The 23,085-nt window shown below is 40.9% G+C and overlaps 1 pseudogene; it reads left to right on the top strand.

The window, feature by feature from the left end:
• Window positions 1–7,785, top strand: part of LOC112819432 (forkhead box protein H1-like) — a 50,753-nt pseudogene extending 42,968 nt beyond the window's left edge.
• Window positions 7,786–23,085: the final 15,300 nt, after the last annotated feature.

Consider the following 23,085-nt stretch of genomic DNA (forward strand, 5'->3'; position numbering starts at 1 on the left):
AAAGAAAGAAAGAAAGAAAGAAAGAAAGAAAGAAAGAAAGAAAGAAAAGGAAGGAAGGAAGTAGGAAGGAAGAAGGAAGGAAGGAAATTACAGGCCAATATCCTGATGAACATAAAGAAAAATCCTCAACACAATGTTAAGAAACTAATTATTCAACAATACATTAAAAAGACAATACAACATGATCAAGTGGGATTTATGCCAGGAATATAAGGATTGTTCAATATCTGCAAATTAATTGTTGTGATACACCACATTGACAAAATGAAAGTTAAAAATTATATGATCATCTCATCTCAATAAATACCTAAAAAGCATCTGACAAAATTCAACATCCATTCATGATAAAAACACTTAACAAGTGAGTATAGAGGAACATAATCAACATAATCAAAGCCACATATGACAAGCTCACGGCTAACATCATATTCAATGGAACAAAAGATCAGCAACAAAACATGGATGTCCACTCTTGCCACTTTTATTCAGCATAGTATTGGAAGTCCTACCCATGTCAATTAGTCAAGAAAAAGAAATAAAAGGCATCCAAACTGGAAAGGAAAAAATAAAACTGTCACTATTCACAGATGCCATGATACTATATATAGAAAACCCTAAGGACTCCACCAAAAACGATTAGCACTTACAAATGAATTCAGTAAAGCTGCAGGATACAAAATCAATATACATAGATCCTTTGTGTTTCCAAACACCAATAACAAACTATCAGAAAGAGAAATTAAGAAAACAACCTCATTCACAATTGCATCAAAAAAAATCTTGGAATAAATTTAACCAAGGAGGTGAAAGACCAACAGACATGCTGAAAACTATAAGACATTAATGAAAGAAATTGAAGAAGACACAAATAAATGGAAAGACATTTTGTGTTCATGAATTGAAAATAATAATAATGCTAAGTGAAATAAGTCAGACAGAAAGACAAGTACCTTGAGATTTTACTTATACATGGAGTCTAAAAAACAAGACACATGAACAAAAAAAAAGAAAACTCATAGATACAGAGAAGAATATCTCTGGTGGTTATCAAAAGGGAAGGGGTTTGGGGGGCAGGTAAAAAGGTAAATTTGTATGGTGTTGAATGGTAACTAAAGGTATTGGGGTGATCACTTTGTACTATGTGCAAATATCAAATTTTTAGGTTGCACATCTGAAACTAATATAATGTTATATACCAATTTGACTTCAATTTTAAAAAGTAATAATAATAATAATAGAAAATTGTTGTCTCTGATCACAATGTGATAGCACAGGTCCTAACCATTACATAGCATCCCATGAGGATGGAAGGACAAGTTGTAAAGAACTTCATATGGGGCGCCTGGGTGGCTCAGTTGGTTAAGCGACTGCCTTCGGCTCAGGTCATGATCCTGGAGTCCCGGGATCGAGTCCCGCCATCAGGCTTCATATGTCCTACGATAGAGTTTGAACTTGGTAGAATATGATCATCAGAGGTTTCAAGGCAGAGAAATAACACAATCAGATTTTGACTATGGAAATGTTACCATAATGTCAGCCTAAAGAATGGGTTGGATGCCAAGAAAACTGGAGGCAATAGATCTGTTAAGATTTTGTTGCAAAACCACAGGCAAAAGGTGGTGAGGATTTTAGTCATTATGATAGGTCTGCACAGGAAGAAATGGAACAAAAAGATATTTGGCAGCAGCATTAAAAGGGTTGGGTGACTCTGGGAACACAAGGTAGAGAGTGAGATGGAGATTAGAGTGTGGGATGACATAGTTTCTAGTCTGAGCCACAGAGGAGATGGTGAGTCCCTTGGTCAAGCATTAACCAACATGGAAGTGTGAGAAAAGGAAGTTTGATTTAGGATGTTAGTAAGTTCACTTTGGGACATTTTGAGTTTGAGTTACTCCTGGAAAAACAGCTCAGGTGTTGAGGAGAGGTAAAGCATGAAGATATAAATTTGCTTGTCATTGCCATAGGCACAGTTGAAGCCAAGGAAGTGAGTGAACCTAGCAGTGATGCAAAATTTCATGCGGGGGGAAGAAGAGATCACCCAGGATGTAACCCTTGGCTGTAAGAGCGGACGTGAGGAAGAACAGTCCACAAAGGAGGGAAGAAGGGAAACAAAAAGGAGAATAAATGAGAAAAATTTAGAATCTGACCATCTAAATGGAGATTGGGATTAAAATCTCCTCATATTTCATTTTCCTTTCCTTTAACTTGATTATTTTTTTATAGATGAATAGTAACTACATTATTTGCAAATAATCAACAAGGAAATCTTCTGGGCAACAAATTCTCCACCAAGTCAATAATTTCTTAAACTTACAAAGTTCAGGAAAGACCCAAGAGCATAAAAAAAACTCTCAAAAAATGCTTTTATGTAGAAAAAGTTTTGACGTTTTCCACCCTTGTCTTTCCATGAGAGCAAGTTCAGACCATTTAACAAATAGGTAAAAAATTTTTAGTGAAAACTGCACCAGTTAAGCAGACATTAACACAACAGTTCTCAGCTTGCAACTTGTCTCCACAAATTAAAAGAGAGATGAATGTTTGCATTACTGATAAATCGCTGATAATCATTAAAAGTCACATTTTTCTAATAAAAAAATGATTTTTTTTAGAAATACTTGTTCAAAAATATGAACATGAATCTACGTGTATGAGAAATTTTTACATACTGTAACACTGTATCAAGATAAGCAGGACTTGGGGGCCCTGCGTGGCTCAGTAGGTTGAGCGTCCTTCTCTTGATCTCAGCTCAGGTCTTGACCTCACAGTCATGAGTTCAAGACCCACCGTGGGTTCCATGCTGGATGTGGAGCCTACTTAAGAAAAAAGAAAAGTAGGACCTATATTTAGTATCCAAGCATTTGTCTTCTGGACAAGAGTACTTGAGTCCAGAAACAACCAGAGCAGGTGACATCGATGAGTCTCACAGCCAGCACCAGCTGATTTGATCCCAAATGCATAATAATAGTGGTTTAAAAGCCAGAACCATGAACTATGAATGACAGCTCCTTTGGCTATTTTACTTCTATCTTTGGTTGTTTGTTCTTCCACTAGTTAGATTTCAGTGAAAATCAAAATTATAAGCAATACAAATATTATAAGAGATATTATTTTGCACTTGTTTGAATAGGATAATAAAATTTAAGAAGCATACATTATCCATATGTGGGTACAAATGTCCCTCATATTATGTATTCAATACATTCCTTCCAAGTGTTTTATAAATAAATTATGCTAAATGAGCTAATATTTTAAGTGCCTGCTATGTAAAGGAATACTATGTTTCTATAAAGTATAGCATTCTCTAATAAAATAATCATTTTTTAGGCTTGCTTATGGATGTAGATGTTAATCCCTTCATAGGTGAATCAATCCTCAGTTTATATTTTTAGCTAACTTAAGTTTTCAAACATCCGCCCTAAAGTAGAGCACGAGTGCGGCCACACTGCCGATACCATCAAATCAAACCAGTAAATAGTCTTTGCAGCCGCAGCAGGATGTAATGACTCCTGTAACATGATCTGATTAAAGGACCACAGGCTGCTGTGTGGAGAACGGCGTGCAGGGGAATCAAAGGAAAGCCCACTTAGGAGGCTCTTGCACTGGTCTGGGAAAGATGACGATGGCCCAAACTGGGAAATGAAGAAAATCAGATAGGTTAGAAGTACTTTTTTGTAGTCAACAGGACATGTTAGTGGATTGGGTGTCGGAAAGCAAAGCACTGAGTGGAGAATAACCATGAATAGAGGGCTGCTTCCTGAGATGGGGAAAACTGGATCTGAGCAGATCTGGGGCAAGGGTTCTTACCAGATGCTTACCAGATATCCATGTGGATGTTGATTCTGTCTTGCATTAAGTACTGGTGACAATGTGTACCTTGGAGGGTTGCATAGAGTACAAATAATGTATTGCAATCACCTAGCAGACTGACTAATCCACAATGGGTGCTTAATAGCAGTAACTATCTTTACTGTTATTGGAAATGCACAGAAAGTAGGTAATATTATTGGAACTAGAGGTTGAAAAAGTCAGTTATTGATGTAAATTCTGGAATCATCTGCACAGCTCCAGTTCAAGGCAACAGACCTCTTTGAACACCTACCAGGACCCAGGCGTTGTGCCACATATGAGGAATAGATATATAAGAATGACAAAGAGAGGGGCACCTGGGTGGCTCAGTCATTAAGCGTCTGCCTTCAGCTCAGGTCATGATCCCAGGGTCCTGGGATCGAGCCCCGCATCGGGCTCCCTGCTTGGCAGGAAGCCTATTTTCTCCCTCTCCCACGCCCCCTGCTTGTGTTCCCTCTCTCGCGGTGTCTCTCTCTGTCAAATAAACAAAATCTTAAAAAAAAAAAATGACAAAGAGAGAGTTCCTCCTTTCATGAAGCTCAGCACAAACTGTGGAAGAGAATAGAATGCTCCAAGGGCAGAAATTAGAGAAGAAAAGGAAGAGGTTTCAATTTGGTGAGTCCTTGGTGGAACATGCAAGAAGGAAGTAGAGCCAATGGAGGAAGCTGAGAAGGAAAAGGCAGGAGAGAACCAGGGTAACATGACCTGGACAAGCTCAGGCTCCTTACCACCACAGCAGCAGTGTGTCTCCAGAGTGTAGAGTTGATGGACAGCATTACCTAGAAAGAAATTTCAAGGTGAATCACAGCTAAGAAAATGTCAGAAGACCACAGGTGGCCTTCGTTATTTCTACGTCCAGTGAAAAGACCAGAAGCTAGATTGCCAAAGACTCATAAGAAAGCAGTTAGGAAGCAGCGTCCTCTGGGATGGGGGACGCATCGTAGCAGAAGATTGACAGGGTAAAAAGGAAAGAAGGAAATGAGCGCTGCTCACATAGCAGAACCTAGGATTTAAGACTGCAGGCCATTGAGGACACAGATGAAAGATTTTCACCTCACTCTCCAAAGAGATAAAGTAAAAACTGGGCACAAGTCTGGCCCCAAAGCAACTAGAAGAACTAGCAACTGTTATCTAACCCAATGCTTCATTTTATCTGCACGGGCAATAGACTATACATATCTCTAGATAAATGGGGGTAGGGAAAGAGAGAGAGAGGAACAGGGAGACGTATATGTACGTACAGACATACATACGCACACTGAAGGACCTCTGTTTAGCAATTCTTTTCACCGTATGAGAAAATTGGAACAGTGTACAATAAATTCATGGTTAAAGTTTCAAAAAGAATGCCACATTTCCTGTTTTCACACTTGAGGGTTTTTTTTTCCTAATAATATATTGTGATGTTTTATTGTGAACTCAAGAGAGCCACAGAATGCTGGTTCTCTATCCTGGTTTTAGTATTAACTGAGATGTGTCTCCAGACAAATAACTAGGCCTTTCTAAGCTTCTATTTTCCTACTTATAAAAGATGGTTGGAAATCTCCTTCTCTTTGGAAAAAGGGATGTGACCACCTCTGTCTCAGGTCACACTGTGTAGATGAAGGACAATTTCAAGCCTCTAAAAATTAAGGAAAGCTCTAATTTGAAAATTCAGTGAGTCTGATAATGCCAGGTTTTAGAGATGGATATAAAGGCAGACATCGTCAGCATGATAGCTGAATTCACTGCTGGTGGTGCTGGGTGAGAATCACTGTAAGAACAGACAGGGAAAAAGATGAAACAACACAGGTCAACGTATAGAAGGGCATGTTTATATTATTCAAATGGGGAAAGTGTTCGACAAATTGAGTCATGGTTTCAATTTAACATGCACAACTGGTTCATAAAAGTGGGTAAAGACATGGCCATTTCCAGCTAAAGATACATCTCTAGATACAGATGGATAGGTGACAGACAGGTAGATTAGGCTCCTATTATTTACTAATGGCCACATCCAATATGTTGACAAAATAAGGAGTCAGTTGGGTGTTTACTGCCAGGTGTTGTTCTGAATACTTTCCGTGTATTAATTCAGTGCTCACAACAACCACATCGGGTGAGCACTCTTACAATCTCTGTCTTATAGATAAGAAAGCTGAATATAGAGAGTTGACTAACTTATCCAAGGTTATACAGCAAGTAATTGGCAGCCTCAGAATTTGAACCCAGGTAGTTTGGTTCCTGTTCATTTCCTTACCATCACTCTACACTCTCTGCTACAAATAATGATTAACACTTAGTCTAGTCTAAGCGTTGTCCTAAGCACTGGGAGCACAACAATGAACAAGGCAGATAGAGCCTTTGCCCTCGAGGATTTCATGAAATAGTGGGAGATACAGATGAATAAGCAATTAAAATACAGTATTCTAAGTCTTAGCCTAGAGGAACTATAGTGTGCACAAGTCAGACATTTTTGGAGGGAGAGGGAATCTCAGAGAAGAATTCCCTGAAGCAGTAAGCAAACCCTGGAAGGATGAGCAGGAGGTCACCCGGAGAAATCAAGCTGGACGTGAGAGGGTAACAAGGAGGGTGAAAGAGAATTCCCAAAGGGGAGAGAGTGCATGGCGCATTTGCAGAACTGAAAAGCACTTGAGGCGCCCTCAGGCCCCCAGTCCTGCATCCCCACAGTGCTCCGTGGCCCTGCTCCATGGCCTTGCCCCCTGCCCTCGGAGGCCAGCCCCTGTGCACCTTGCTTGCCTCCCCTGCAGGGGGCCCTGCAGCAACCCACGCCTGGGGCTTCCGGGTCTGTCAGAATCGTCCTCCCGGCCTCCAGCGAGTAGGAAAGAGATACCTGCGGAATGCAAAGACCCCCACCCTACTTGGCCATGATTGCCTTGGTGATCCAGGCTGCACCCTCCCGTAGGCTAAGACTGGCCCAGGTCATCTGTAGGGTCCAGGCCCCTGTCCCCAATTTCAGGGATGACCACGAGGGTTGGAAGGATTCCATCTGCCACAATCTCTCCTCCAACCTCTGCTTCTGATGCTGCCACGGGTGCCGAAAAACCCTGCGAAGCCCCAGGCCAAGGGCAACTTGTGGGCGGCCGGTCGCCGTGAGCTGGATCCCTGGCTACGCGCCGCGGCTGCAGAACATGGCCCTGTGCCAGTGCTGGCAGGGCAGGGGCGTGAGAGGAACCTTCGCCAAGGACCTGGGCCCCTGCGTGCTGCCCGGCTGGCCCCACTGGCGGCCCAGTCCCCAGCCGCCGCCCAGTGAGGGCCTCAGCCTAAAGTCTCTGCTAGGGGACCTTAGGATGGGGGCACCAGGAGCAGCCCAGGTCGGGCAGGCTCTGGGCACGGTACGGAGGAGGTGGTGCCCGCTCCACCCCTGCCCTCTGAGAGGACTTTGTGGTCCCTCTGTCTCTCCCTGGAGCAGGAGAGCAGAGGGGGAGACTTCTCGGGGAGAACCAGCAGGCCCTCACCCCCACCCCTCTCCCCTGAGCACAGAGCCTGGCCCCTCTACTTACCGCAGGACACTGCAGAGCCTGGGCGACTGTCTAGCAGGAGTCACAGGGCCTCACCTCAGGGGCCGGTGCCCAGCTCCTCCTGCCCACCTACACTGCCCACCGGTGCCCATCTCCTCCTGCCCACCTACACTGCCCACCGGTGCCCAGCTCCTCCTGCCCACCTACACTGCCCACCGGTGCCCAGCTCCTCCTGCCCACCTACTACACTGTGGTAATGCCCTTGGCTCTGCTACCACCCACATTCTGTCCCCAGTGCCCACCTTCAACCAGCCCAACCTACTGGGGGGTGACCCTTGAAACCCATGAGCCCCCTGGACTGCTCTGGGGTCTAGATGCTCTCTTCCAGGGAGTGCCACCCAATAAGAGCATCTGTGACATATGCGTCAGCCACACCTCAGATCCAGCTGCCTCCACCCCAGGCTGGCTACTCTCCTGAACAGCCTGTGAGGCTCCCAGGGCAGGGGCCACTTTCCCGGTCTACCCCTTCCTGCCACCACTGGCTGGCTGGGGAGCCAAGGCCAAGCAGACCAAGAGGCGTCTGTGGCCACAGCAGCCTCGAAACTCTAGGCACCAGCGGCGGACCACCCCACGAAGGGTTGTGGCCTGCTAGGCACCGCCCTGGCCCTGATGCTCAGTCAGTCCTCACCTACCCCCAGGGGCAAGACTGGAAGGAGTGGGGCTTTGCTTGGAGTAGCCCCTTCCTGATCCCACTTTCTCGGGCCCTTCTTGTCGTCTATGCTGCCGTCCATCCGTCCATCACCACGTGTCACTTCCCCTCCCTGGCTCCAAGCTGGGGGAGGGAGAACCCATCCTCCCTCATCTGCTTGGGAATGAGGTAGCACGTTTTTGGGGAAAGGAAACCAAGACCCTACTTGGTTTTGGTGGTGGTAGTGGAGAAGATAACAGTAAAGGAATAGACAACATTGAAAAGAAAAAAGAAAAAAAGCACTTCTGGAGTTGGAGGGAAGGGAGGTAAGAGGAAAGAGGGAAAATTGGAGCTATGGATAGGCGAGAGACCACACAAGGACACCCCGTCTTTAAGACTTTGGATTCTGCCTTTAACCGAGGAGCCATTAAATGGTATTAGAAGTGAAATTTCTTGATCATATTCGCAATGTGTGAAGAACATTCTAACTGCTGTGTGGAGCCTGGCTAGTGGGAAGACAAGAGTGAGGACAGCAAGACCAGGTAACTAGCTCAGCTATGTGGGGGGAAAGTAATAGCAGCCTGGTCTAGGGGCATGGCAGTGAGCAAAATGAGACTAGGACAAATTTCAGAGGTATTTAGGGAAGAAGCGCAGAACCTGGGGTGGGCGGGGGTGGGAAGGAGGCGAGTGGGAAACGAGCGGTCAAGGTCGATGGCTAAATTTCTGGTTTGTCAAGTGGTCTTCCTCTCGTAGGGCATGGCAGCCTGGTGTAGGACTGGACGAGACCAAGAGCTAGACTGAACCAGGGCTGGGCTCTGCAGCTGTGGGGGGCAATGCGGCGCGGGGTTAAAGGCTGCAGGCAAGAGAATAATTAAAGGGATAGAGTACAGAGTCTAAGTTAAGTAAGGAAGAAGAGAGAGACAAGTTAGAACGTGAGGGGTTCAAGGGACTGAAGATCCTTCTCTGGCTGCAGGAGAAATGCAGTCAGTGAGGAAGGAAAAAATGATGGATTACGTACTGTCAGAAAATGGGATGTTGAAATATCAGAGTTGAAGCAAAAAATCTAAAGTAATGCCAAAGGAGTAACAAGACTATGGAAACAGGATTAAGGAGTGAATAGCGACTAAAGTAGAAGGGAGAGAAATATCAAAGAGAGGTGGCGTGTCACTTTAGAGTCAACGGGGGGGTCAGAGAGGGGACACGGAGGTGAATGGGGAAGAGGGTACTGAAAACAAACAATGGAAACATCTACCCCCCTCCCCTCCCCTGCTCTCCTGTTCTCTCCAGTAGAAATCATTTACCTTCCACAGCGAGAGCAGGGACGTGAGGCTGGGTGAGTCCGACTACTCCCAACAATGGCACAAAGAGTGACAGCGGTCTGGTCTCCAAGGACCCAGCAGCTGTAGCCTGTTGTCATGAAACCCAAGTGACCCTCATGCAGGCTGTAAGCCTGTCAAATGCTGTGGTGTCTGCAGAGCACACAGGGGACCAGGGGCGGGGCCTGATGTTTCCTCCTGCACTCACATAAATCACTAAGGTCTTTGGGTCTTTATCCAATTATTTATTCAAAAATTATTTACTGGGTGCCAGCTATGTGCCAGGCATACGGTACTAAGCAGGACAGATGTCCCCCCGGCAAGGATCTCAGGCCTTGTCGCCAAGGATTTTTATAACCACAGTTCCAGCCTGAAGGGTGAAGAATCATGCCTGGGCTAGCCTGAAAAAGACACCAGACAATATGCTGGCAAAGTAACTGGGGAAGTAATAAATAAAACTAATGTGTGAGGGTTTTTTAAAGAAGTAAACAAATTATTCTAGTTCTCACTATTCTTTGCTTGCACTAATATCTTGAAAGAAAGAATGTAAATTGGACAGCATAAATATGTAAAATATCTGGCATGTAGGGGAGAATTTCTCTGCTTTTCTAAAGATTCAAGACTCATATTTTTTAATGAGGTAAAATTGACATATAATATTATATTAGCTTCGGGTATACAGCATAATGATTTGATATTTGCATACAATGTGATTGATTAGCACAATAAGTCTAGATACCATCTGTGATGGATGAATGGATAAAGATGTAATATATAATAATATGTAAGATATATTATATAATGTAATATTATAATTATTGTAATTGTTGTAATTTATAATAAATTAAATTTATTATTATATATACACAATGGAATACTACTCAGCCATAAAAAAACAAAATCCTGCCATTTTCAACAACATGGATGAAACTTGAGTATACTATACTAAGTGAAAGAAAGTCAGACAGAGAAAGACAAAGGCCATATGATTTCACTTACGTGTGCAATCTAAAAAACAAAACAAATGAACAAACAAAAGAAACCAAAACTCATAGAGACAGAACAGAATGGTAGTTGTCAAGACTCAGTTTTGAATCAAAAACAATTAAGCATCTGAGAAAAATTATATGTAACCTAGATAAGTCACAATTTTGAGTAAATAAGTAATCATTTATATAATATAAAAATCCATAAAAATTTAGATGTGAGATTGTGTTTAACTCCTTCCCCCAAACAACAAGTTGAAAGTCCCAACTTGCAATATTCACAAAAGATACTATTTACTCCTTTCTTCTATATTTTCCAAAAAATACCTTGCAAATTGTTTACTAGGAGAATGATTCAAGTTTCTCTTCTCCATTGATAATAGATTTTATATTAATAAATTCAGAAATGGACAACTCATTAAAATCTTCAGTCTCAGCAAAGCCTACAGCATATCAGGATAATTTTAATGCCAAATAGATCACAGAAAAAAAATGTTTTGTTTTGCTTTGTTTTGTTTTGTTTTGTTTTGTTTTAGTTACACCGGCACAGTTTTAGTCCTGGACTTAAAGCTATAAGGAAGGATGAAATGTTTCCTCTGCCTACCTGCGTATCATCCTATTTAACAAACCCAATTTGAAGATATTATTTTAGATCAAGCGAACATCTTTTGAGCAGCCTAAGACTGGTCTACAACTCACTGAATAAAATATGTGGTATCTATGTTCTTCGTGAAAGTAACAGTGAGAAAGAATCTGATATATATTTATCATGGATATACATATATCATACATCCTTAATAGAACACAAATTTTTTTTAACTGGTTGCAACAATTCAATGACCTATCCATTAGCCTGGATAAAATATTAAATCTCTAGGTAGTTTTAAGTGAACTTGAACTTGATTGTTTCTTAGTTCTGCTTCAGAACCCCATGTTCATGTGCATGCAATTTCCACAGCAGCGGAAATGTGGATGTTGTGGGTCAGTGAGCATTCTTTTCCAGGGTGCTTCTCAGACGAAGCCCCACGATTAACACGGTGCCCTTAATGATGGGCGGGGGACTAAGCATTCCAAGATTGGCCTGGATTCTTGCCAGAAGGGAGAGAAAGGGGTCTTTGTATGTGGACATCTGAAGGGCGGGCATAAACATGTTAGTTGATACTTAACACCCAAAACCAGTGCCAAAACCGTTAGCTCCCCTCAATAGCCTACTCTGGTTTCAACTGTCCGCCACAATGGAGCAGCCACCTCAATATACAAAACTTGCTCTTTAAACATCCTCCGAGGAATTCCCAAAATAGCAGCTGTTAGAAGAAAACAGACTCTAATTCATTGACATATGCGGACCTTCTAATGTTTTTCTGGAGACAAGTTTCCAGAGTTTTGTTCCTACGTGACCAGCTATGCATGCTTACTGATTACCTTGTGGATGACGTGGTGCGATTCCTCCAGGCACTTGAAGCAGCAGCCCGGGATTCATGTTCAGATGAAATCGTCTGTTTGGGCGACAAGAGGTTCAGCTAATTTATGTGGCGAATTTTGTATACGTTTTTCCTCTGGTTTTCCTTTCCGGCTGTCCGCCTCGCCCTTCTTCTTCAGTGCATTGAGAGATTCTGATGTGCCCGCAGCAACGTCCCCCGGAGGTGGCCGACTGTAGCGAAGCCAGCCCACACTGGCCTGCCCGGAGCCCGGCCGAGTGTGCCGCCTCCGCCGAGCCCCCCACCTCCACCCCCACCCCCGCCTTCCTCCGAGGCCCCTCCGGGATCCCCTCTGCCACCCGCTTCACCAGGCGGGAGCTCATCGCACACCTTCAATAACTTTCGTGGGCTCCGTTTCCTTCTGGCAGACAGTTAGCTGTGGTACGTGAATTCCACACGGAGAGTAAGCAACCGCCTATCTCTAGAGAGCCATTGGCCAGTCAGGGTCCTGAGGGTGCAGCAGTTCCAGAAACTGGGGCTTAGGAGTGGCCATGTGTAGCCAGAGAAGAGAAAAAAGTGATATGCTTGCAATTCAAAGGGCTTTGATTTCCTTCTCCCCATACTTGCTCGTGCAAAATAGTAACTCTACGTTAAGAGGTCATCGGGTGATTTCATACCTATATATGACAATCCTATATAGTGTAGATGGTTAGTACCTTTTCAGAAGAACTCAGGGGCGACTCTGAAATGTCAGTTTTCAACAAGCAGCTCAACAAACAGACAAGTGTGTTCACTACAGGACATTGGCCCTGTGGATGTTTATTTAGGAGGGCAACATCCCTAAAGCAGCTCTAAACAAAGAATTATTCCTCATAAGGAAACCATTTAATGAGGACAACTACAAAACACCATTAAATGTGGAACTATTTCATTCATTTATCAAATTCTGTCTCTTTAAGAATATATATAATAGGGACGCCTAGGTGGCTCAGTCGGTTAAGCGTCTGCCTTCAGCTCAGGTCATGCTCTCAGGGTCCTGGGATAGAGCCCCACATCGGGCTCCTCACTCAGCAACGAGTCTGCTTCTTCCTCTCCCTCTGTGATCTCTCTTGCTCTCACTCTCTCTCAAATAAAAATAAAAAATAAAAAATAAAAGAATACATATAATAGTCTTTAAATACATAAATGATAATATATAGCATGGCTATTAGTAATGTGTAAAACTTAATTTATTACTCTTAACTATCTTTCATGATTTTTTTAATCATCACTCTAATATATTTTACAGAGTGATAATATTTAGAAGTGTTATTTAATAGACTCCTATTTATTTGGAGTAGGATTACAGTGACGCAGTGAGGGATGACGCACTTTTGGTATAACTAGAAATTCTAGTAAAGGCAAAAGTCGACATTGCAAACTTAACAAGCTTTTTGTGTGACCTAATTACATTAGAATATATTAATAAGGTTGCATATTGTCGGCTTTATGTTTTATTAGAAAAGTCATCACCTATTTGGGTTGAAATGTGAAAGAAAAGAGACCACGTTAGCAGAGTGCTCTTCAAGGGGCTAAAGAATGAACGTACTTTGCTTCGTTAGAATTACCTCACTGTAACTCAATATTCTGATTTTACAGCAGGAAGAGACAATAAGAGGGCTCAGAAGTCCCAGATTTCATATTCTTCTTGTTGGAAATGGATAGGTAATTGGACCATGACATTGTTTCTCCAAAACACAAACATAACACAGTAAATGCAGTCCACCTGTATGTTCTGATTATAATCAAAGATATCAGCCCCATACATGCTAAATCACAGAAGACCTTACTTTCCAGAGGTCTGGTTAGTGCTCTCTTAACATTTACACCACTGTATTAAGAGATCTCGTGCAACATCACAACTTTTAATCCCAGAGTTATTATTGAAACAAATGCATTACCAGGTTTCTATGTATAATTCTTAGATGTTTTATGGATTTAACAAAAACATAAGCCTCAGTAATCTTCAATAGGTGTTACTTATAATTATGCCAAGAAGAAATTTTAGATGCTTTGTTTCTATCACTAATGACAAGAAGACATAAACATATATGACTCGTCCTGGTAAGCATTTTCTTAGAATCTTTAATTTTTATAAAAGAATAATAAACTATGTTGTCATTTAATCTCCAGATTACATGGGTCAACCCTTGTGTTTGGCTCTTTTCAGTTACAAAGAACAAAATATGCAGATTACCTTGAATAATGGCCTCTATTATAAGGATACCCAAGTGAGCAAGGAAGCAGGGAAAAAAATCCCCCAAGCAAGACTTTCGAAGAAGCTGAACAGCACTCATGATTCCACTACAATGTCAGAAGCTCAACGGCAGCGCCAGGAGTCTGCCATTTGTGTGCCTCGGTTTCCCTCTCCTCCTCTCTCTCTAGCTCAGGGCTTTTGCTTGTCTCCATTCAGGGTATGTCGTCACTTCCCCAGGGCCATGCTGTTGGTCTCCATCTTTTTCTTTATTTGAAAGTCCCGCTCCCTAGGAGCAAAGATGCCATTTCCATAATCAGTGCATATCCAGATTCGAGCACCACAGTGGAAGGAGAGATCTTCCCAGGGCACTCACACACTGACCTGGGTCTTAGCACCGATTGCAGGCCCAACTCTGGCTGTGGCTGGAACAGCCAGGTCACACGACAAAGCAGGAAATGTTTATACAAGGAACTACGTGCTCATAAAGGGACTGTGGTTATGTGGTGTGCACTCATAGCACCACGAGCGCCCATAACCTCAATGCGCCACACCGTGTAGCTCACCAGAGATGTAGCCTCCAACTGCCTACCGTCCATGGGAGAAGAATTTAAAGGGCTTGCTGTGATCCATTCCTCTAGAGGGACCGAGGTAGATATCAAACACTCTCATTACTATTGTCAAGACCCCTTATAGAGTTGCTTATAGGAAACTCTTCTTTCATCACCTGCCTTTAGCTTTCATTCAAATTAATGGAAAGGAAAAAAAGCTTTGTTTTTGGAAATGCTTCCTTGTATTGACGATAGGAACATTGTTGAGAACGCTCTTCAGGACCTTCTCATATGCAGCTCTGTGGGAGAAACTTCCTTTAGGACTACAGAGCACAGCCAGCTCACCTGTGTCCTGTTTTGTTTCTCATCTTGACCCTCATTCTACTTCTGATTTTCCTTAATCCTATTTTTTTAATATTTAGTATTTTGCCTTTTTTGATAAATTAATTCAAATCCCTTAAGGACATACAGTATAATGAATAATATTTTTTAATATTTTATTTTTATTTATTTGACAGAGAGAGAGAGATCGAGAGCAGGAACACAAGCAGGGAGAGTGGGCAGAGGGAGAAGCAGGCTTCCCGCTGAGCAGGGAGCCCGATGTGGGACTCGATCCCAGGACCCTGGGATCATCACCTGAGCTGAAGGCAGATGCTTAACGACTGAGCCACACAGGCTCCCTAATGAATAATATTTTAAAAGATGTATATGACAAACAGAAAATGTATAATATTTGATCCCTTCATGCTGAAATTCTGAGAGAGTCACAAAAGTCCACTGATATCTACCTGTTCCACTGAACTAAGAATTTAATTCAAAACCACTGCAGAGAAGACCTCACCAAAAAGAACTATCCTAAATTCAAGTAAATGTCATAAATAACTTTCTAGATGAAAAATGTCTAGATGAAAAACAAGTATTCAACCTCTCTGTACTTCCAAATACCAATTTATATTATCATAACTAGTACCTAATCCTGTAAAATTTGTATGTCCACACCATTGTTAGTGACATTTTCATGAAGGACAATATTGTATAGAAATAAAAGCCAAATTAAAACTGGCCACGCAGTGGTGATATAAATAGAAATATACAAATTGTATTTTTGCCAGTGAAAGGGGAGGGGGAAAGAATCAACATGATTAGGTGACTTTTTTGTTAAAAAAGAAGAAAGAAAAAAAAAGACTTCCAGTGCCTCAAAACCCTATTTTCATTGTTGATTCTATAGCATGGTAAGATAGAATGATTAAACAATTTCTGATTCTAGTAGAAGAAGGAGATATAGTGACAAATGGCTGTTACAGAATCTGCTTCTCCAGTGTCCTTAAATAATAGTTTGTCCACTAGTGCGTCATGTTCTTCTATTTAACCGGAAACCTCCAACAATCTCCACAGAGTGGGCCGTAGGTAACCAAGTACCTAATGCTTTGAATGCTGGCACATTCAAAAATAGTCTTTAATTCCTACATCTGTGTCTTTGGGGTAAATACCCAGTAGTGCAATTGCTGGGTCATATGGTAGCTCTATTTCCAACTTTTTGAGGAACCTCCATACTGTTTTCCAGAGTGGCTGCACCAGCTTGCATTCCCACCAACAGTGTAGGAGAGAAACAAACTGAGGGTTCTAGAGGGGAGGGGGGTGGGGGGATGGGTTAGCCCGGTGATGGGTATTAAAGAGGGCACGTTCCACGTGGAGCACTGGGTAGTTATACGCAAACAATGAATCATGGAACACTACATCAAAAGCTAATGATGTCATGTATGGTGATTAACATAACATAATAAAATTTAAAAAAATATTCTTTGATTCAGGAGAAAGGTCTCAGTCAAATATGCAAGTCTAATGACAAATCTTCCTCAATTTGAGCAAAACAATCATTTTTATGTTACCTTTTCCAAGCGTGGTAACTTTCTATCTTCCACACACACACCCTCTTGTCTTCTTCCACCAGACAAACTAAGATAATTTGCTACATCCACAGATCCAGGTGACTTGTTGCCTCACAAAATCAAACAGGAATAATAAAAAATACACAGAGATTTTCTTTCAAGGCAGACAAATTTTCTAAGTGATAAAAGAGACTCATAAGTTTCATATCTTTCTCTAATGAAGATGAAAATCATGTTAAACACCAAATACACTTGTCTAATTACATCAGGAAATACCGTTCTGTATTTGCTAATGAAATGTGATGCTACTGTATTCACTGAGAGCCAAAACAAAGTGAAGATATAACATTCTAATTACAAAAAGGCAATTGGTAAAATGGTTGTATGCTTTGAACTGTAATAAAAATTAATAAAATTATGTAAATACAAACACAGTTACTGAAAACATGACACTCTAATTTTAGAAAAGCCACAGAACATAATGACTTAAGAAACTTCAAACCATTTTTAACCTCATTCTCTTCACAGAGAGAAGACTAATGAGAAAATATTTGTCTGAAAGGCTAATATTTGTTTTGATATATTTACTTCATTGCTCTAAGTATGGAAGCCACTCCATATCCTATGGCAGTAAGGATAAAATCCTAAATAAATAAATAAATAAATAATAAATAAATAAATATGCAAGCATGAATTTTCCATCCACATGCATTTTGCAACCTCCAGCTAAGTCTCCATTGATGCATTCATAAATGTCTTAATGGCCTTACTATGCAGAGTCCTGTTATAATGCAGGAGCCAGAGGACACACAGAACCCCCTCATTGTATGCTTTCCAAGTTATAAGAAAAGGGATGCACCACGCATCACTATGTACACAGAGAACGCGATTTGACCTCCGTGATCAAATCCATGGTATAACCAGGTGCCTTGTAATAGGCTATTATCATAGCTGGTGCTTAGTGATTCTCCACAGTGGGCTTTGTTCTGTACTAATTTTTCATCCTGAAATCTCTTCATAGCGTTCATGTTGACTCAAGAAATGCAATGTCTTTAAAATTAACCTTAGGAGTATATGTTCTATTAAATTTTCTGATAATTTAAACATGAAACATCATTAAAATTCATATAGCCTATTCTTACATTTTAATTCTTTAAAATTAATATTTTCATTGACTATGACAGAGATCAGTGAAATGATAAGCTTTCTAACTTTCATCACCTAACAATATCTTAGTCAAGAAGTGAATATGGCTCTAAACCAAATAAGCAATTTAAAAACTCTTCAAATGCTGTGTCTCTGAATCATCTGAATAAATACCATATTCTTTACTAACAGTCTTCAATGATAAATGTGCTTATTTGCAATACACTTACTCAAGGAGTTATAAAGGGACCAGAGATAATGTAAAATGTCCCTACTTGCTTTAGTATGCAGGAAAAAAAAATACTACTTCAAGCCTGAAAATATATGATGGACAGTATATCTTCCATTTGGTTCTGATTACTTTTTGTAATCTACTGGGAGTTAATACCAGAGCACAGATCTTCTGTGTTTCTACAGGAATCTCCCCTAAGGTAGGTATAAGAATTATACCAGCTACAGAGGATGTGAATTTACTCTGATAAAATTGCTACAAATACACCATCAAAATTATGTATATATGAAAATTGGGAATATTTTTATTTTCGGTTGCTTTGAGGATGTGATTATGCCAACAACAAAGGATTTACTTAATCCATAAAAATATATCATTTATTGTGCTTTTAACATGGCTCTTAAAAAAAAAAAACAACACTTCAAGTGTAACAAAATCAGAGTAGTATTTAAAACACCCAGATTAAACATCTAAATGATAAATACTGCATGGTACTGCACATCTGTTCTTTGTAGTGTTTTTCCAGTAATGCAGCATAGTGCAGCATTTCAGCAAACCAATTCAAACATGAGAATCGCTACAGAGCAAAAGCTCTTGTCACTGTTTGTGATTGTCTAATGGTATATGGTTCAATCATAAAGGGCAGCTGACAGGCTGGTATAAGAAATGAATTTTCTTCTTCCTCCTGACACATCAGGGTAGGGCCCCCTGCTGTAATGCAGAAAATCTTTTATGCAAAAAGAATACACCATCTTTCAGCACATGATTGCTATTCAGAAGATTCTGATTAGGTTTTTTGGTGCATTTTTAAAAATATTGATACAAAATTACACAAAGAGCAAACTAAGTCTAGGCTTATACCTTGTCTTCCCCACTTAGTCATTCTGTGACCTCAGGCATATTACCTTTTTTCTCAATGCCTTCATTGCCCCACCTTTGAAATGGGGATGGTAATCATAAAATGCAGTTCCTGAGGTGCCTGGGTGGCTCAGTCGTTAAGCAGCTGCCTTTGGCTCAGGTCATGATCCCAGGGTCCTGGGATCGAGTCCCACATCGGGCTCCCTGCTCGGCGGGAAGCCTGCTTCTCCCTCTCCCTCTGCCCCTGCTTGTGTTCCTGCTCTCGTTGTCTCTCTCTCTCTGTCAAATAATAAATAAAATCTTAAAAATAAATAAAAATAAATAAACAAAATAAAATACAGTTCCTGTCCTAGAATTTCTTTAATAAGATGAATAAAATGGATGAATATTTATTTATTATGAGTTTCAGCCTACGTAGAAAAATACTACCCACGCAGCACTGGGGCAAACAATGTTCTATTTTCAAACACTTAAAGAAGAGACAGTCATACTAAAATCCCTAATGAAAAATAAATCAAACATGTTGCATAAAGCATAACATTTCAGATTTGAAACTTTTTGGATATGTTGTACAGAGTATAAACATTTCACTCTTCTTGGCACAGAGAGATCAAATAGCAATCTTATTGAATAAGTCTGTAATGAAAACTAAGTCTGTGGACTGTATGTCAAGCACTTCGATAAATACTTTACCATTTATTTTCTCCTTGAAGTGCTATTATTAAATCCATTTTATAAATGAGAAAACCAAAGCCTACAGAATTTTTTTAATTGTCCCCTAGTTAAAATATTTAAGGACAGGATACTTCTTAAGAATACTGGCAGTCAAGCCAGAGTCAACCCCAGCTTATACTTTTAACTACTATGCTAAGCTGTATTGATTCATTTGATGAGGTGGCCAATATTATAGGAAGGATGCGAGAGTGATAGGAAGGGCAGGAGACAGAGGGCCTCAGTCCTCTGGACAAAACCCAGAAGAGAGTAACTCCAACTGGAGGAGACACAGGTAAGTGGAGTAGCCAGTAGGGAGGGCTCATCAGAACAGGCAGGGGGAGTCAGGGGCCTCAGCTGCTTTGGTGAGAGAGTCACGGAACAGTGAGCAAAGGACTGGGCAGGTGGGCCTCCCCTGGGAAAGTCAAGTACGATTATACCAATAATAGAGGCGAGGCAGAGCTTGGGAGGCAGGCTGGAGATGCGCTAGTCACCTGGGAAAGGGACCTCTGAAGGGAAGAGGCACTAATGAATGTGATTTATGTGAGTTCATGTTCATAAGGCTGTATAAATGCAAGTTATTATTGCTTGAGGAGTCTTACATTCACCAGAAGGAAAGTGTTACCTAAGAGAGACATCGGAATAAGATATTCCGTGCAAATTAACTGGGGCTGCTATTCTGTGGCTAAAAACATCCTACCTCTGGCTGAGTATCCCATTATCTAGTCTGAGATAGTCAGGGGATGGATTAGTGCTACTTTCAGAGGTGCGGGGCGAGATCAAAGCACACCCTGTTGGAGACTGAGGTGCTGCTGGGGTTTTTAAGAAATGCAAAGGCAAATCCTGCTCTGGGAAGAAGTCGAGTAGAGCAGGTATACTTGAAGGGAGGCTAGGCCTGGACAGGAAGTCCTTAGGGGAAGGGAGCAAGATAGGTCTGGATGGAAGGAGCATCCAAAGGAGATGCTCATGGCAGAGGCTTAAATGGGAAAAGGCCTCATCTGATGAGTCTGAGGATATCCAAGTTGACTAAAATGTCAAATTTTCTATACCAGTTTTTGGTATAGTTTGGTATAGTTTTGGTTTTGGGGGTTTTCTTAAGATTTTATTTATTTATTTGAGAGAGAGAGAGAGCATGAAAAGGGGGGAGAGGGAGAAGCAGGCTCCCTCACTGAGAGGGACCCCAATGTGGGGCCCACTCTCAGGACTCTGGAACCATGACCTGAGCCGAAGGCAGATGCTTAATGGACTGAGCCACCCAGCGTCCCTGTACCAGCTTTTTTAATGGAGGTCTGTGGGTATATTCTTTTTTTTTTAAGATTTTATTTATTTATTTATTTGAGAGAGAGAATGAGAGAGAGAGAGAGAGAGCACACGAGAGGGGGAAGGGTCAGAGGGAGAAGCAGACTCCCTGCTGAGCGGGGAGCCTGATGCGGGACTCGATCCTGAGACTCCAGGATCATGACCTGAGCCGAAAGCAATCGCTTAACCAACTGAGCCACCCAGGCACCCGGCGTGTGGGTCTATTCTAAGGAACCTAAGAGTTTTAAATTCAAGAAACATTATCTTACACTAAAACCACTTCCGAGATTACCTAATTCTTTAAAAAGAAATGTGTGCATCTGGGAGCCCTTTTACGAAAAAGAATAAAACACTATGAACAAAAATTATTTACAAAAGTATTTTTGTAATTTCTTTCTTTTAGTCATCTCTGCACCCAGCGTGGGGCTCTAACTTACAACCCCAAGATCAAGAGTCACATGTTCTTCCTACTGAACCAGCCAAGTGCCCCAAAAGTAAGTATTTTTTAATGAAGGTAGATAGGGCCCAGGCATGTAAGGGGCTTTGAAGTTTAAGCATAACATTTGGTTAAATTGGGACAGAAAGGGCAAAACACTCAGTAGAGATCTGGCCTGATTCACTCCCCCCGTGGGGAACAAATAAGAGAAATGGTTGAAGGGTTGGAAGCATTGGTGCCTTCAGTGAACAACAATAGAGGATTTTGGTTATCAGTGTGGAAAGAGTGCCATAAAATAAAAGCCCAGGAGAAGGTTCTGGCATTAGTTAGAAACCAAAGATTTTTCTAATTGTCCGCATGGATCTGGAACAAAAATCAGAGGACTCTGACACACAGTTACATTCACAAGAAATAATCTGCTTAGAAACCCAATGATGAAATTCCAATTCAACTTTGCTGTTTTCTTAATGAGTGCTTTTTTGTAGTCATGTGTCTTGATGTCAATGGTCAGAAGTCAATGAAGATATCTTTAAATTAGTGACCAAATGTACTAATAACCACCAGTAGATTGTTAGCTATTCATAGGCACACTACTTTCTCATAAATAGTTAATTGACTTACTATACCTTATATCGTCCATTATTTTAATTCAGAGAAATCAAACAGAGATTATAGGGAAACTCTGGGGCAAGTCTATGAAACACTAATACCATACACTGACCCTTAAATCTGATTTGGCACATAGAGCCACAGCATAACCAAACAAAACTGAATGACTTGAATCAATTAAATTAATCCATTGTGTTGAAAACTATTAGAATTCTGACTCATTTCCAAGCAACTTCACTAAAACTGGCATGATGTCCCCCAGGAAGAGCCCATTACTGAGTTAAATGACGAGTCTGTTGGTTGCGGTAATTTTTTAAATATTCAGGGGAAACATGTTTTGAATCTTTTAAAAAAGTCTCTTAAAAGCTATTGCAGAGAACTGGGAAGACAAAGGTTATAAAATGTAAATTAAACCCCAAAGTAAAAAGATTATAACATAAAAGAAACTAGGGACAAAGTCAGGTTTTGTGGGACCTTAAGCTTATATGAGTTGGAATCCTTTTTTAGAAAAATAATTTTAAATTATGAATTAAAAATGTATACAAAACTGAATGTTCTCCAATGATGTGAGTAGGAACCTGGGCAAACAAAGGTCTTGAAGATTAAGCATCATTAGCTTCCAGTACATCCACCTCCTAGGAGGAGCTCAGAATTATGATGTTCCTTCATCTTCTGAGTTACTCAAAACAGGGCCTGAGATCTTTTCACCGGAATAAATTAAAGATGATCTTCCTCATAATTAGAGACAGCAATAAAGAGAGGTTAGTTGGTGTTAAAATTAATGCATCAAAATGATTCCTATAAGCAGCGAAGAACCAGGAATACAGTGATCAGGCAGGAGTTAGGGATAAATCATGGGTAATTCTGTAGTTTAAAAAAATTTTTTTAATGAACACCACTTATTAGAAAATAATGTAACATAACCTTGTAAAGTTAAACATCCACAAACTCTAAACCTGACAATTCTGCTCCTAAGTGTGTGTGTGTGTGTGTGTGTGTGTGATATATGATATATCATGTATATATGATTTGTTAGAATAAAATTGAAACTACAATAGAAAACTGACAAATTTTGTTTTGACTCTTATCTTAGGAAGAGATATGCAAAAAATACAGACAAACTATTAAAGCGTTCAAAAGTATTTTCAGTTTATTAAAGTTCTGATTCAGAGCTGATTATCAAAAGTTAGTTGATAAGGCTTGGCTCTATCCCTACATCTTTCTTTTTTTTTTACTCTGGCCAATGAGTTCCCCCATGAATTTCCATCACAGGACTCTTGGTTTATTGCTTTCACTGTTATTTGGGCCACAGATTTAATCTGTCTGCTTGTGGATTAGCTGGTAGTGACACTACACATTCTACATCTGTACCACCATCACCATATTCCTGTTTCCAGTCCTTTCTC

Source organism: Callorhinus ursinus, unplaced genomic scaffold (genome assembly GCF_003265705.2).
Source record: "Callorhinus ursinus isolate GAN/ISIS: 27379988/994484 unplaced genomic scaffold, GSC_fseal_2.0 scaffold6, whole genome shotgun sequence".
In the NCBI taxonomy this organism is placed as follows: Eukaryota; Metazoa; Chordata; class Mammalia; order Carnivora; family Otariidae; genus Callorhinus; species Callorhinus ursinus.